The sequence below is a fragment of the Lissotriton helveticus genome, chromosome 9, assembly GCF_964261635.1.
Source record: "Lissotriton helveticus chromosome 9, aLisHel1.1, whole genome shotgun sequence".
NCBI lineage: Eukaryota > Metazoa > Chordata > Amphibia > Caudata > Salamandridae > Lissotriton > Lissotriton helveticus.
The window spans coordinates 341,339,591-341,354,408 of record NC_136070.1 but is presented as its reverse complement, the minus strand read 5'-3'; positions in this window follow the sequence as shown (position 1 = coordinate 341,354,408).

Here is a 14,818-nt window from a genome sequence, read left to right as displayed (position 1 = left end):
TTGAGGATTTGGGGCCTGGGTAGTCCATTTTGCACAATAACCAATGTCAGTTACCTTGTCATCATTGTCGGTTGACTCATACAATCATTCATAAAATGGTAGTGACATAAGAGATTGTGTTGAATAATGGCATACAATATGTTGCAAATGTGTATTGTACTCAGTCATAGCTTGACTGCAATGTTATGAACAATGTGTAAAAAGCAGTGTGTCTGTCAGTCTCAATTGCAGACTACTGTAAATCCGGTCTTTGCAGAAAATATTCTGACAACGTCACAAACAGTGTGTCCTTTGCTTGTGATAGGCTGGCACACAACAAACATGAGATAAATAGGGTGTGTGATACTGTGAGTGAGTACCTGTACCCATGGGCCGTAATGTACACAATGTTTACAATGATACATATCAATTCTATGTATTGGAAGTAGCCGAACACCCTGTAATCACACACCAAATTACAATTGCAGTGTTGGCCAATGAGTGCACACGTCATGGCTCTGAATAAACATTTCTACAATGAAACATGCCAACACTACTAACAGATGTTCTACTTTGCAGAGAGGAAGCTTGCCTTGCTGCTGGACGTACCTGCTTGTCCTCTCTCCTTGCCTGGCTGAGCCCCGGTCTCCCTCCCGCCGCCGCTGTAGTCACCTTAGCGGCCGCCGAGCGGAGGGAGACTACATCTCCCAGCCTGCCGAGCGACCCGGAAACACTCCAGCTGGGTCACCGCGCCCGGAGGCGCTAGAAAATCGCTGCTCCCTCGGTGGAGCGGGTGTTCTACTTTGCAGAGAGGGAACTTGCCTTGCTGCTGGACGTACCTGCTTGTCCTCTCTCCTTGCCTGGCTGAGCCCCGGTCTCCCTCCCGCCGCCGCTGTAGTCACCTTAGCGGCCGCCGAGCGGAGGGAGACTACATCTCCCAGCCTGCCCAGCGACCCGGAAACACTCCAGCGGGGTCACCGCGCCCGGAGGCGCTAGAAAATCGCTGCTCCCTCCGCGTCGCGGGACGCGAGCGGGACGCCCGGATGAAGCCCGGGCAAAGGGCGGGCCCTCTACGGCCCTCATCAGCACGATTAGGCCAGGCTAGGCCACTTCCCTAAAAACTTTTTTTTGTGCCCCAGGGATTATTGCCAGCTAGTTCATCGTCAGTGGATTGTGTTAACGCTTCTGGTTGATCGCCTCCCAAGCCCTAGTTACCAGACGGGGGTCGGTAAGTAGTCTGTACAAGCTGCTACCGAATCGCCCAGGAGCCTGGGAAGAGGAGGGTGTCTTCGGTGAGAAGTGATAGCATACACAAACACCCCTACGAAACAGGAAAAGAAGAGCGCTGGATACCTGTTCAAGGCACTGTAGTAAGATACTTGCTTTTAAAACTTTTGAGAATTATATTTCGTAATTTTATTAAGTTGTGGTTATAAGACGATCACACCCCTTTGTATAATTATGCCAAAAAAAAACAATCATATGGGATCTGAAACACCAAAGAACACCATGGAAAATTATCTTGTTCAAGTGGTCAACAAAATAAACAGTGAGCGTAGACAGTCGTTGAGACTGTCCCAGTCACCTATTGTCCCTCCTGGGAGCCCACCTACTCCGCTGCAAACAAATGAGTCTTTGCTACTAGACTCCGATAATGATGTTCCGGAAACAAACTCCCCAGTAAATGTCAGTATCGATATGAGTGCAGCAAACATGGCGGATACTGAGCCACATTTAGACAATGATTTAGATGTACAGGCTATCATCGTGGTTGAAGAAAAAGAAGAGTTGGAGGACGAACCACCCGCAAAGCAGACCACGAGGGCAGTTAGAGCCTGTCGTAGAATACAAAACAAACGTGGGGGGGCTCGCTCTGGGAAAAATAAGGTCATGTCACCACCAAAGATAAAAAATACTCGCCAGAGCCACGAGGAGAATAACTCGAGGGAGATATTGGATGAGGACCTATTATCAAGAATTGCAGAGCTGCTAGAAATAAAAATTCAGACTCTTATCAAGCCTCTTATTAGTAAGATTGATAAACTTTCTGCGGACATAAAGAAATTGGGAGGTACACAAAATGCATTAGCAGATGCGATAGGAAATGTCTTAAGCAATGTTAATAAGGGCCACGATTGTTCAAAGGGAAATAACGAATCTGGGTTAACACCAGATGTTACTCCATCAGGGCCAACCCTCCCGGAATGTCCGCAAACTGGCCCCATTATCAATGATTTACCATTAAATGCCCCAATTGCTCAACAAATTGATTCACTACCTGTTACAGTGCCCCCTAATTTTGAAGAAGACCAAACACAATTCGTAGTTGAAGCATCGCCATTGGTGTTAGTTCTAGCTAATACACCAACCCTATCACCGGGTCAAACCGAGTCAACATCGTCTCTAAAAAGCAAGGCATTACATTGGCTGTCAAACAATATGCGGACAGCACAGGGGGGTGAACAGCGGCTGGCTGATGAAATTAAAATGGCAAGGAGGGTTAGATGGATAGGAAATAAGCAAAAAAAAATGGAAGGGCGACTGTGTGATATTAAATCTTTCAAACCCAGCTGCTCTTCCCGATATTCTATCCAATATTCTTCCACCACAAAGAAGAAGTAGTTCCATAATCCCCCTTACATTAGAATTTTTCTATAATGAGTCTCAAAAAGCCAATAGTCATAAGCCCCTGAAGCCAGCTTGGTTAGTAAGAAATAATGGATGGGGTGGGGGACCTAAAATGTATGATACAAACTATACTGTTAATAATAGGGCTGGTCCATGGCAAGCCAATCAACATAACATTCCCTGTTTCACTACTCCAGGGCAAAATTGGAATTTAATGGGCAGACGAGGGCCGGGCATATCTGCTAACAACTACGGGGTATTAGGTAATGGAAACTACAACGGAGGGTGGCCAGGGGTGCAGCAGAATGTATTATATCCTATCACTCCTGCACCCATAGGCAATGGGAATCAAAATGGAGAATGGTTGGGTGCCCACATGAATACAGCATATCCTATTACGCCTGCACCTAGATGGAATGCACCAGTAAATGGTTGGGGTCTTGGGGCCCCATCTTATAATTGGGGAGTTAGTACCTCAAATAGGTTTGAGGCCCTGGCTGGTTTAGCTGACTGTGATTGACTTGATGGTGGGGCCTTGGCAATGTCATGTGGCATAGAATACACATATCCTAGTTTGCATCTCAAAGTTGTACCAAAGCAGATTGTACCTGTTAAAAATTCTGAACAGCTAACGCACCATGTTGACATAATGGCACAAATACCACATTTAGATACAAATGGGTCTATTACACAACAGCAGGTAACAGGGATACTAGATGTTCCAGAAATAACAAAAATAATCTGTTGGAATATTGCAGGTTTGAAAAAAACCCTTTCAGATCCGGCATGGCATGATTATTTGGCAGGGGGGGATTTAATCATGTTTCAGGAAACCTGGGGGCTCGAGAATTATTTTAAGGTCGATTATAGATCCTTTTTTATCCCTGCAGTCAACACAAATGGGGGAAGACCTTCTGGCGGCCTAGTAACATGGGTGAAAATTACAAGTGGCCTGTCCTTTAAGCAAATCGATACAAACAATCCCGACATTTTATTACTTGAGTTAAAAAATACTAAAGGCTGTAGCATTTATGTGATTAATATTTACAGTAGACCACATCAATCGTGTAAAGAATCACCAGCTGTAACCCATTTGAGTAATATTGTGGCGGGGTTTGCTCAAAATGCACCAATGATTATAGGCGGTGACTTTAATAGAGGTTTCGAACCTATAATAGGCCTAGAAGACATCCATAAGGACGAGGATAGCGGCAATAATATCCCCTTGGTTGACACAAATTACAAAGCACCTTGCACAGTGAGTGCTCTACAATTATTGAACTTGACTCTCGAGCTAGGCTTACGTGCCTGCAATGGGCGGTTGCCCTCAGATTGCCCCAGAAAACCAACATTTACCAGGGGGGCGACTCTCAGCCATTTAGATTATTTCATAGTTTCTCTGAAATTATGGCCCTTGATCATCGATTTAATGGTGGATGACCGCACGGAAAGCGACCACTACCCATTGATCTTATCCGTCCAGACTCAGATCTTTAAAACCCCTGTCAAAAGTGCTAAAAGTACTGTTTCCTTACCACAGGACCCTTTAGTGGCAAACAATCGTAGATCCCTGAAGTGGCCAGTGGTTTTAGGTAACACAACAATTATCAGTCAAATCTATAATGTATTTGTGAGGCACATGTCCCCTCTTTTAGGTAATAGTACTGTCACCAAAAATCCTTGTCTGATAGAATCCCATGATCATTTAATTGACCAACTTAGCGAGATCCTAACTAGGGCGGTAAAAAGATCACATAATGCCCAAAAGAATAAACAAACAGGGATCTCCTGGTATAACCAGGAATGCCGGAGAGCTAAAACAGACTTAATTACAGCAGTCAGGGGGGATTCAGCGGACATTGTGAGAATTAAGAGAGCTCAGTACAAAAGAATACTAATAATGGCCAAAAAAGAGTGGTACGAAAGGGTTTGGTGAGATTTGTTGGACGCATGTAAGTGTAAAGATCAGACCTCCTTTTGGAGCCTCATTGCTAGAGGCACCAGGGGGGCGACTGAATGCAAAGATAGATTCCTAGAGGAGGAAATTTGGGTCAAGCATTTTACTCTATTATATGCTTGCGGAAGCTCTGGTGAGATTGAAGGCCAGGACAGCTTGCAGCCTTTCCTTGCTGCGCATGATACACCTCTTGTCTTTTCCCTGACAGAAACAATTTTAGCAATCAGGGCAGTTAAGTCGGGGAAAGAGCCAGGCCCTGACGGTATACCAGGTGATCTTTGGAAACACGAGAACTATATTTGGGCTCCTTATATCAATTTATTATCAAATGATATTGCTAGAGGAGCTCCCGTCCCAGAAACCTGGAAGGGGGCAGAGATTGTAACACTGTTCAAGAAGGGTGACAGGTCAAATCCTTCGCATTATCGGCCTATCAGCTTAATTGACGTGTTGCAAAAATTTTTTGCCCGCCAAGTTCTCAACAGGCTTTCCACTTGGATTGAAGAACACTCTATCTATACAAAATACCAGGCAGGTTTTAGATCAAAGATAAGCACTATAGACCACGTTTTTAGATTTTTATGTTTAGTCTGGAAATATACGATTATAAGAAGGTCCCATATATACGTGGCTTTTGTTGATTTGAAGGCAGCTTTCGACATGGTTCCGAGGGTAGCACTATGGAAGACATTAAACAAGATGGGCGTCCCCGGAAACATCCTTCAAATTTTAATTAAACTCCACGAGAATAACTATGCACGAGTTAGATGGGGACCAAACGGAGAAGTCAGCGAGAAGATAAAAATAGCGAAGGGGTAAGGCAAGGGTGCGTAATGGCACCTACCTTATTCTCCTTATACGTTAATGACACCCCCGACACTCTTTTGGGCTGCGAGCATGACTCTCCCAAATTGAGTGGGCAAGCCGTTCCGGCACTATTGTTTGCAGACGATACTATTTTAATTTCTCAGACACCCAGGGGGCTTCAAAATTTTTTAAATAAATTTAGTTTGTATTGTCACGACAAGGAATTAGAAATTAATTCCTCAAAAACAAAAGTTATGACAATTAACCCCCACAAAGGTTTTAGCAAAGTTTTTAACATAAATAATGAACTTATTGAAGAAGTCCCCAATTGTAAATACCTGGGTATTATTTTAGATAGCAAAGTAACATGGAAAGCACAATTGGAGAGCTCAAAATTAAGGTTGACTCAAAACCAGTGTCCGATTATAAAGAGGCATAAGAATAGCCACTTTAAAGCAGTCTCACCAGCCATTGAACTATTTAAGTATAAAGTGCAATCATCCTCACTTTATGGCGCCGATCTCTGGGCTTCAAAGGATACTTTCCGAGTGAGGGAAAATTCCTTTATTAGACAACTTTTAGGGATACCGGGGTCAACACCAATGACACCCGTATTATGAGACCTTAACTTTCGACGTACAGATGACTATGCTTCTCTTCGCCCGCTGCTCTATTTGGTCCGTTTATGGTCCATTGAGGAGCTGACTGATTATAGAGAAGCACTGAAAGAGATATTAACCATAAGGAATATTACGCATTTGCCATGGTTAGAGTACGTCAAAAAATGGCTAGAAAAACTAGGGTTAAGTGATTTTTGGTTTGACCCTGACTCTCTCACAAATAGCTCAAAAAGAATCTTGAAACAAAGGTATTGGGATTATATTAGAGATTCAGCGCTATCAAACCCCAGAACAGGGACTCTAACCTCGAAATTTTTCGAATTTAAGGTGACAATGCAATTAGAGCCCCTCATGGATGAAATTTACCCTCCATTGGCCAAAAGCTTATACCTAAAGTTCCGGTATGGTATTTTGCAACTAAAAGAAAGGACATCTAGCTGGAACTGCAATAAGGGGTTGGTCGGGCCGTTGGTTCCGATATATGTGAGCTTTGTGAGATGGGGCTGAAAGAGGATGTGTCCCATGTCTTGTTTATATGGCCAGCATATCTTAAAGCCAGGAAAAAATGGCTAACGCCAATCTGTAAAAAGTTAGGCTTTCGTCAAATCGAGGTTGGATTAAGAATTTTCAAGGGAGACACTGCTCAACCAATTGTGTTTAGCCTGAGCCGTTTCCTCTTATGCGTGGCCTTGTTTAGGAAAATGAAAGACCAAAAAACGTAAGGAAATAGGCTAGCCTTTTTTTCATGTTACTGAGTCACTTGTTAATTGCTAAAGTGCTGCCTGCTCTACTGTTCTGGTGTATTTTTTTAACAAAAACAGATGTTTAATTTATTGTTTTACCATTTGTATATTTATTCAGTGTTCTTGTACATAGAGGGGCAAACTAAGATTAAGTCACCCCTAAGTGGAAAAAACTGGGAAATGAACTGAATTCTATGTATATATGCAAAGGAAGTGTGTGTATATTTTTAGCCACCCGCAACTTTTTCTTATTATTTAAATTGTGATATGATGTATTATGATTGAATATATTGTATCTTATAAGGTTTTTTAAACCGAATAAAGATTGAAATGTATGATAATTGCCTGTCCATGTTTCCTGTGATGTGGGTTTGTGTTCACAAGTACACTTCCATTTGAATGTGACATATATCACCAAGGAGGAAATGGTGTCCTGTACATGGTGGTGTCTCATGTTGAATTTGATGACCAAGGTCAGGATGTACACATTGAGTTGGGGGTGTGTAAGCCTGGTGTGCAATGGTTGCTACAATGGTATGAGAATACGTGTCCTGCTTGCCCATGGGGGCCTGAAAAGAAAATCTGCAAAGTGGGTCTTTGCCGGCCTGGCCTGTCTATGTAAGTTGTGCAGTACCTTGGTCACTGATCGGTCATTCAATTGCATGAATAGACAGAGTGTCCTCCTTACCTGTTGGATATGGCAATTACTCACCCTTAATGTGGGCTATGTGGGAAATTAAGTAGCTGTCACTGAGGGTGATGGTGAACACCCCTTCCACTTAAATGGACATCCACACAGTGGTGCAATGTGATGCATACTCACAAAGTTGGATAATCTACCAGCATGACATATAGCTAGGTGTAATGAAAGAGTCTTGGGTACAGCATTCCCTGCCAAGACAGCTTGGAAATTACATGAAGGAGATGCAACATGCATGTTTGTGTGTTGTTTGAGTGGCAGTGCAACTTGAGTGCTAAGCATCTCAGGGACAACACCCTCCACAGCGTATGCCAGTGTCCCACCCTGTTGGACAGGATGCAGATATGCGTAGGCAAACATTGCAAATTTGTTTGGTGTACTACGATGATGTACTGTTGCAGCATGGTATGCAATGTGTTAATCCCTACGTATGCACTCCATACACCACGTAACATCCACAAAAACACCATGGGGTACAGTAATGTTAACTGGCGCATTCACAGGGATGCGGCAGTTAATGTGCGCCACAGTGCGCCACAGCTCCGCCACCAATGGTGCGCCGCATTAACAATGCGGTGCACCATGGGGCAAAAATGGCACAGATGCGTGACGCATCTGTGCCGTAAAGGTGGCGCATTGCTGGAGTTGCGTTGCAAGCGCAATGCTGCTCCAGCAAGGCTCGGGGGTGCCCCATCTTCACAATGCTGCGTCAAGACCTACGCCTGCTTCAGGCAGGCGCATGGTTTTGATGCAGCATTGGGCTGAAAGTGACTGACTGAAATCTTATAGATTTCACTCAGCCACTTTTAGGAGCCGCTCCTGCGCAGGAACGCCCCCCCTGCGCAGGAACGCCTCCTTATGGCGCAGGGATTTACAATGTGACGCATCTCCTAGATTGGGTTTGGGTGTACCTCAATGCCTCACAGCACATTAGAGCAACAACACTGCACCACAGCATCCCATGTTGAATTAAAAATGGCAGACGAGCTTTGCCACCCTGAGTTGTGAAATAGTCTGGACCAAAAATGTTTGTTATGCCATTGTGTAGTATGTGTGTACAATGATATGACATGCACACTGCTATTGCTCATGAAAGATCATGCACTCAGTAGTGTAGACCAGATATCTTCCTTTGATTTTGTGTCTGTATGGCCATGGCATTTGGTGGATCAGTGTCAACTGTTGTTTGTTGAGGATTTGGGGCCTGGGTAGTCCATTTTGCACAATAACCAATGTCAGTTACCTTGTCATCATTGTCGGTTGACTCATACAATCATTCATAAAATGGTAGTGACATAAGAGATTGTGTTGAATAATGGCATACAATATGTTGCAAATGTGTATTGTACTCAGTCATAGCTTGACTGCAATGTAATGAACAATGTGTACAAAGCAGTGTGTCTGTCAGTCTCAATTGCAGACTACTGTAAATCCGGTCTTTGCAGAAAATATTCTGACAACGTCACAAACAGTGTGTCCTTTGCTTGTGATAGGCTGGCACACAACAAACATGAGATAAATAGGGTGTGTGATACTGTGAGTGAGTACCTGTACCCATGGGCCGTAATGTACACAATGTTTACAATGATACATATCAATTCTATGTATTGGAAGTAGCCGAACACCCTGTAATCACACACCAAATTACAATTGCATTGTTGGCCAATGAGTGCACACGTCATGGCTCTGAATAAACATTTCTACAATGAAACATGCCAACACTACTAACAGATTTGCACATTTTTTCGTAGTGGATGCTGCATCAACTGCACAACTACTGGATGACAACATTGTTTCCGATGATATGGAAGAAAATCCTCCTAACATTGACACTGACACACACGAGGTGGAAAGAAGCACCATACGGTCCCCCACACCCCCTCCACAGTGTGACAACGATGTGGTTCCTGGTGAAGTCGAAACTTTAACACCACCACCACCTGTACCGTCCTCAACAAACATTATTAATGAGTGGCAGAACACACAACGTGAGTTCCAAAGAACTGCTGTAAGTGTTCAGCGGGAACTCCTCAGTGAGGTACATGTGGCATTGCCAAGTATCGCTACCATCCTGCAATCCATACTACAAAGTATCAATCCTGATTTGTCAAACATTGCCACTGATGAAGCCACCTCCACACAAACACCAGGATTAGCACAATCTTTGTCAAACATTTCCAAAATCATGAGTGAGAGGCATGTCCAAATGCCACCACAAAATGCAAACAGGGACATAGCCCAGCACCTGCAAGATATTGTGAACCTAATGAGAGAGATGCAGCAACGTCAAGACCTCTTCATGTCAGCCATGACAGCTTTTCATGCAGACTTGCTGACGGTCATCCAAAACCAGCAAATGATGATGAATGAACAAAGGGATAATTTCAACTCAAGGGAACATGTGTACCCTCAAACATCCTCTGGCACTGCTGGTGGTAGCAGTAGCACAACATGCCCTGCAGTTACTCAACAAAGTGAAGACTCTGAGGATGAATTTGCCATAAAAATACTAAGGAAGACTGGACTGTAAATTGCAATTGCACACAGGTGTCCCTGGACAACACACAAAACATTTCACAGAGGAGAAGAATGTCTGACATTACACACCTGTCTCCAAAAAAGTGTCACACAACAAATTTGTTTGCATGAAACACTCAACCAATACACATTCTGAAAATAAGAATGTTTAATCCACAATGTTATCCCTTAAATAAAAAGTCATTGGATAAACACAGTCAAACTTGTCAACAAGTTCATCATCACCACCTGTATGTCCATAACACAGTACAATTGTGTCAAGCGTGTAACATTGAATGATTGGACTGTGTACATTGTCTGCTCATAAAAGTAGACACATGTGGAAGAGAGAGTGAAAATTTTGCAAAAGGTCTTTCACTGTGAGAATAATCTTGTAATGTTAAACTTTATGGTGACATATGTAGACAAAAATAGCAGTTTTTTTCAAAATGTACAGCTGGGCATTGCAAAAACTCCTTTGCAAACACATGAATTGGCCCATATACAAGTGCATGTTGCATTCCTGTGCTCTACCCTGTGGTAATGCCACTACATTGGTCCTGTGCCTGTGTAGGCCCCATAGTGGCATTACTCATGGTAGCCTGAGTAATACATGGAAACAGAGTAGAACATGAATGTTCACCATCACCACACAAGAAGTGTCACAACTGGCTGTTCACCCAAACCAAACATGCTGTACACTGAAGCACAACCTCTTACACAATGAAATGTGTAGTAGGCAAACATGATCAATGTGCCACTCTCTGTAACTCCTAGTGTGCTGTACCATGCAGATGGAATAGCAGGATGAAGATCTCATTGTAAAGCTTGCTATCTGTCTAGTGCCTGGGTTTAGTGGAGTCAACACACACAGTAAGTCACATGTAAAGATACATTCTCAAATACAATATTGCAATGAACATGCTGGACTGACAAGGGCATCATTGGTTGAGGGATGTATGTTGGCAGTGGTCTCAGTTGATATCTGTGCTGTGTTCCACACATCCATCAAACACATTACACTACCAATGTTACACTACGCAGGCATAGTGGACATAGTACTGGACAGGTCCAACTGTTTCTTACCTGCTACAACCTTTCTTTTAATGCACACACTCTTCCACCTCCATGTTTCACTATAATAAACTGGTTGTGTAACAGGGTGCAATTCTCACAACAACACCATTTAAATCATATTTGAAAACATTAGCTACAATGTGTGTGATGTGATGGATGTAAGTATTATTACACACACTTGTTAGCTACACTCTGAAATCACTGTGTGCAGGATGCACATTAGCTCAGGATAGAATTTCTCAGGTGGTGCAGGGTGGCTCACTGCCAACTGCACCAGGTCAATGCTAGTAAGTCTACTTAATTTGACCTTGTTTGATGTCCTAGCCCCTAGACTGCTGTTGATCTATTGTTAGTCCAGGGAACTTTGAGTATTGCAAGGCTCTGCTAGAGAGGCGGTGATCGTCCCCCTACTTCAGCTGGGGATGGCCTCTGAGGACCCCTCACTATATTGCACATTGTCCATGCCCATGATGGATTTACAATGATTGATCCGTATACTGCCCACTTGACTCCTCTTGCATATTGTGCGTTACCTTCATGTAGATCATGCCTGATTTATTTCCACCCATAATACTGCTGGCAATGTATGGCACTTGTTACGAATTCTGGGAGAGACGTACGATGAGGAAAGGATGGCGGTGATCCTCTAAGTGGATGTTTCAAAAGCCTTAAGTGGCCTCATCTGTTCTGAATAATGAGGGCCTTTGGACTTGGGGAGGGTCATCTGAGATGCAAAGAGATGTTGTATTCATAGGCAAACACAAGGGTGGGGGTTGGGCGGTGGCCTCTTTGTCATATCCAGTGGGGCGGGGTACTCGGCAGGGTTGTCCCTTGTCCACGCTATTGTTTGCTATTGACATAGAACTGTTGTCACCATGCATATAATATCACTGTATGATGATGATCTCTACATGTATTTGATGGATGTGGAGTATGCCTTGGAAGGGGCGCGTTAGTTGCAATGTAGCTGAGCTCCACCCCACTGCACAATACTGAATGACTACAGGATAAGTGCTGGACATTCCTCTATCACCTTGGCTGAGCGGTGTGAGGAGGTGGCAGACATGACCTCACAATCTCCCTTCAAATTAGAAGTGCAGACCTAAGTGATTTCCCCATATACCTTGGCCCAATGAACTTGCTGCCCTGGTGAGTGACAGCGGTGACAACATTCCTGGAAAATGTGCTCTGAGGCACCGTATGTATTCCGGGGGGAGATTGTCAACACTGGCAAGGCGGTAGAGTGTGTTTCCGGAAATGAGGGGAGAGACCAGAAAAACATGGTTTGAGGCCACCTGCTTGGAGTTCCAATGTATGCACAAAGCTGCCTGCCATCTTGGACAGGATTTGACATTAGAGGGATTGCCAGCACATGTACTCACAGATGGAGCTTAAACATAGCAAAATGTAATAATCACATGCACACCAACATGAAACTGTATCCAATCAATGTGTCCACTTACTCACACTTATAACATAGTAAATGCTGTACGTAAAAGAAGAGATTACAAATTATGTAAGTTTAAAATTTAATTTACATTTACTTTACAAACACACTTTCTTAAATATCTACATTAGTATGAAAAATTCTTAAGTCATTAAAATATCTAACAGTATCTATACTATCTAAACTTAACCTAACCTAACTAATCTTAACCTATCTAAATTAAACTACTTAGCCCTAACTTACTTAGCCTAAAATAAACTATGTTGACGCAGGACAAGTAAACATTAGCCCCCACCCCCCTTAACACATAAATGTACAATAGACATACACATACTTATCCTAAACATAAACTACATACTAATCTAATCAAACAACAAATATATATATATATATATTTTTTTTAAATAAACACATATGACACATCTAAGAAAACCCACCCACCCAAAATGTAAATGTAAAACCCAGCAAGAAACTAAGGAGAATAAAGATATAGAGAAAGAAAACCTAACTAACTACCTAATCTAACTATGTAAAGCTATATAAAATACTAAAAATAATATTGAAATAATATTGTAGTGAATAAAATAAAATTTTCCACACATTCTCCAGATAGTCCTTAAATCATGGAGATGATTTGCTCCAAGGTCTGCTGAACCTTGTAAATTTTTTTGTCCAATGAAGCCATTTTTCCCTCCAAACTCTCAATCTTCTTCTCCATGGCTACAAACGAAGTGGGATCAATTGTTGCTGCGGTGCCTGCAACGGTGTTGATGCTTGTGATGCAGCAGCACTACCTGCATTACTTGAACCAAGAAGTACTTGTCCATCTGTAGAACTTTTGTGGGTTGGTGACTTAATTATCCATGTTTTTGCCAACTTTCTCTTCTGGTATTGGCGAGAGGACCACCTAAATCCTTTGGCCACTGCCAGGATGTGTCCATATCGAGATTTCCTGATGCGGAAAGCTCGCTCCTCCTCCGCATTCATGTTAACTGTATGAAAAGAGGGAACATGTGTAAGGCAAGCAGTACATGATGGACATCAGCATGACATAAGTTGGACATTCAAAAGAGTGAATGGAAAGTGTCATGAAAAGATGACCAACACATGTGTGATGACACACTGCAAATTTGTCATCTAGCATATGCAACCAAACTCACATGACCACGGGCCGCTAGGTTGTGCACAAGTGGAATGAGTGCCATTACATGATACACCAGCAGCTGGCCACATACATGCTGTCAAGTATGACAGATGTGCTTGTCTGCTCATGCGGGGGCTTGGTATCCCACGCTGGTTTATGTTGTACTATCTTGTCTTAGGTTTTTATTTTGCAAAAGATACTTGTGAGGGTATCATAGCGCCATGCATCCTTGAGGGGAAGGAATGCAAGTTGTGAGGATGGGAGAGATCACATTGGGTGAGGCATGGATACATTATAATGGAAGAGCACGCAGTCTTAAGTCCAAGGTATATGTGGGACAATATAAAGCAGAATACACAGGAGGTGCACGTTGTTAAGGGGCAAATCTCCATGTGTGATATAAATCTAAGCATATGAAAGGCAAAGCAGATAGTTATGTGTACACACTGTCTCATCTCATTTGGATTCATATAGTGGCCGCTGATTCATATAGTGGCCAGTTACAGGTTTGGGAGGCAGAGGCACAGGCTTTCTTTGAACACCGTGGACGAGGAGCAGGTGTACTCTCTTGGCAGGGATATAATGGTTGGGGAAGTCCAGTGCACTGTAAATGAAGTGGGCCTTAACAAAACCCCTGGGGGCTGATGGTCTCACCATCAAGTTTGACTTGGGTAATGTCAACATCCATGCACTTTGGATGCTATTGATGTTTAGGGAGGCTGGCCAACTGGGGATGCTGCTGCCTACGACAGGGAAGCTATTATAATCGCTTTGCTCATACTGTGGAAAGGCCAAAATGACTCTTCTGGGTACTGTCCCCTAACCATGCTTACCATGGATGATGTGATGACAAATCTCATCCTGTCCGCCCGAGTATTCCCGCACACGTTACACTTGGTACACCCTGATCAGGCTGGTTTCATCCCTACCAGTAATATGGCCGTTAGTCTATGGAAGTTGATATAAATGTTGAGCACAGACCATGTAGTGGACAATTGTGCGGAGGTCCTTTATTGGATATAGCTAAGTCATTTTATTGCTCGGAGTGGGCCTACTTGTTTGCTGTTAGGAGGGCTTTTGGGCTGGGAGAGGGAAGTGTCCACTGGATTGTAAATTTGTATTTGTCAGGCATCCCCACAGTAAAGGTGTAAATAATCATTTCCTCCTCATACCCAGTAGGCCAAGAGGGTTGCCTGCTC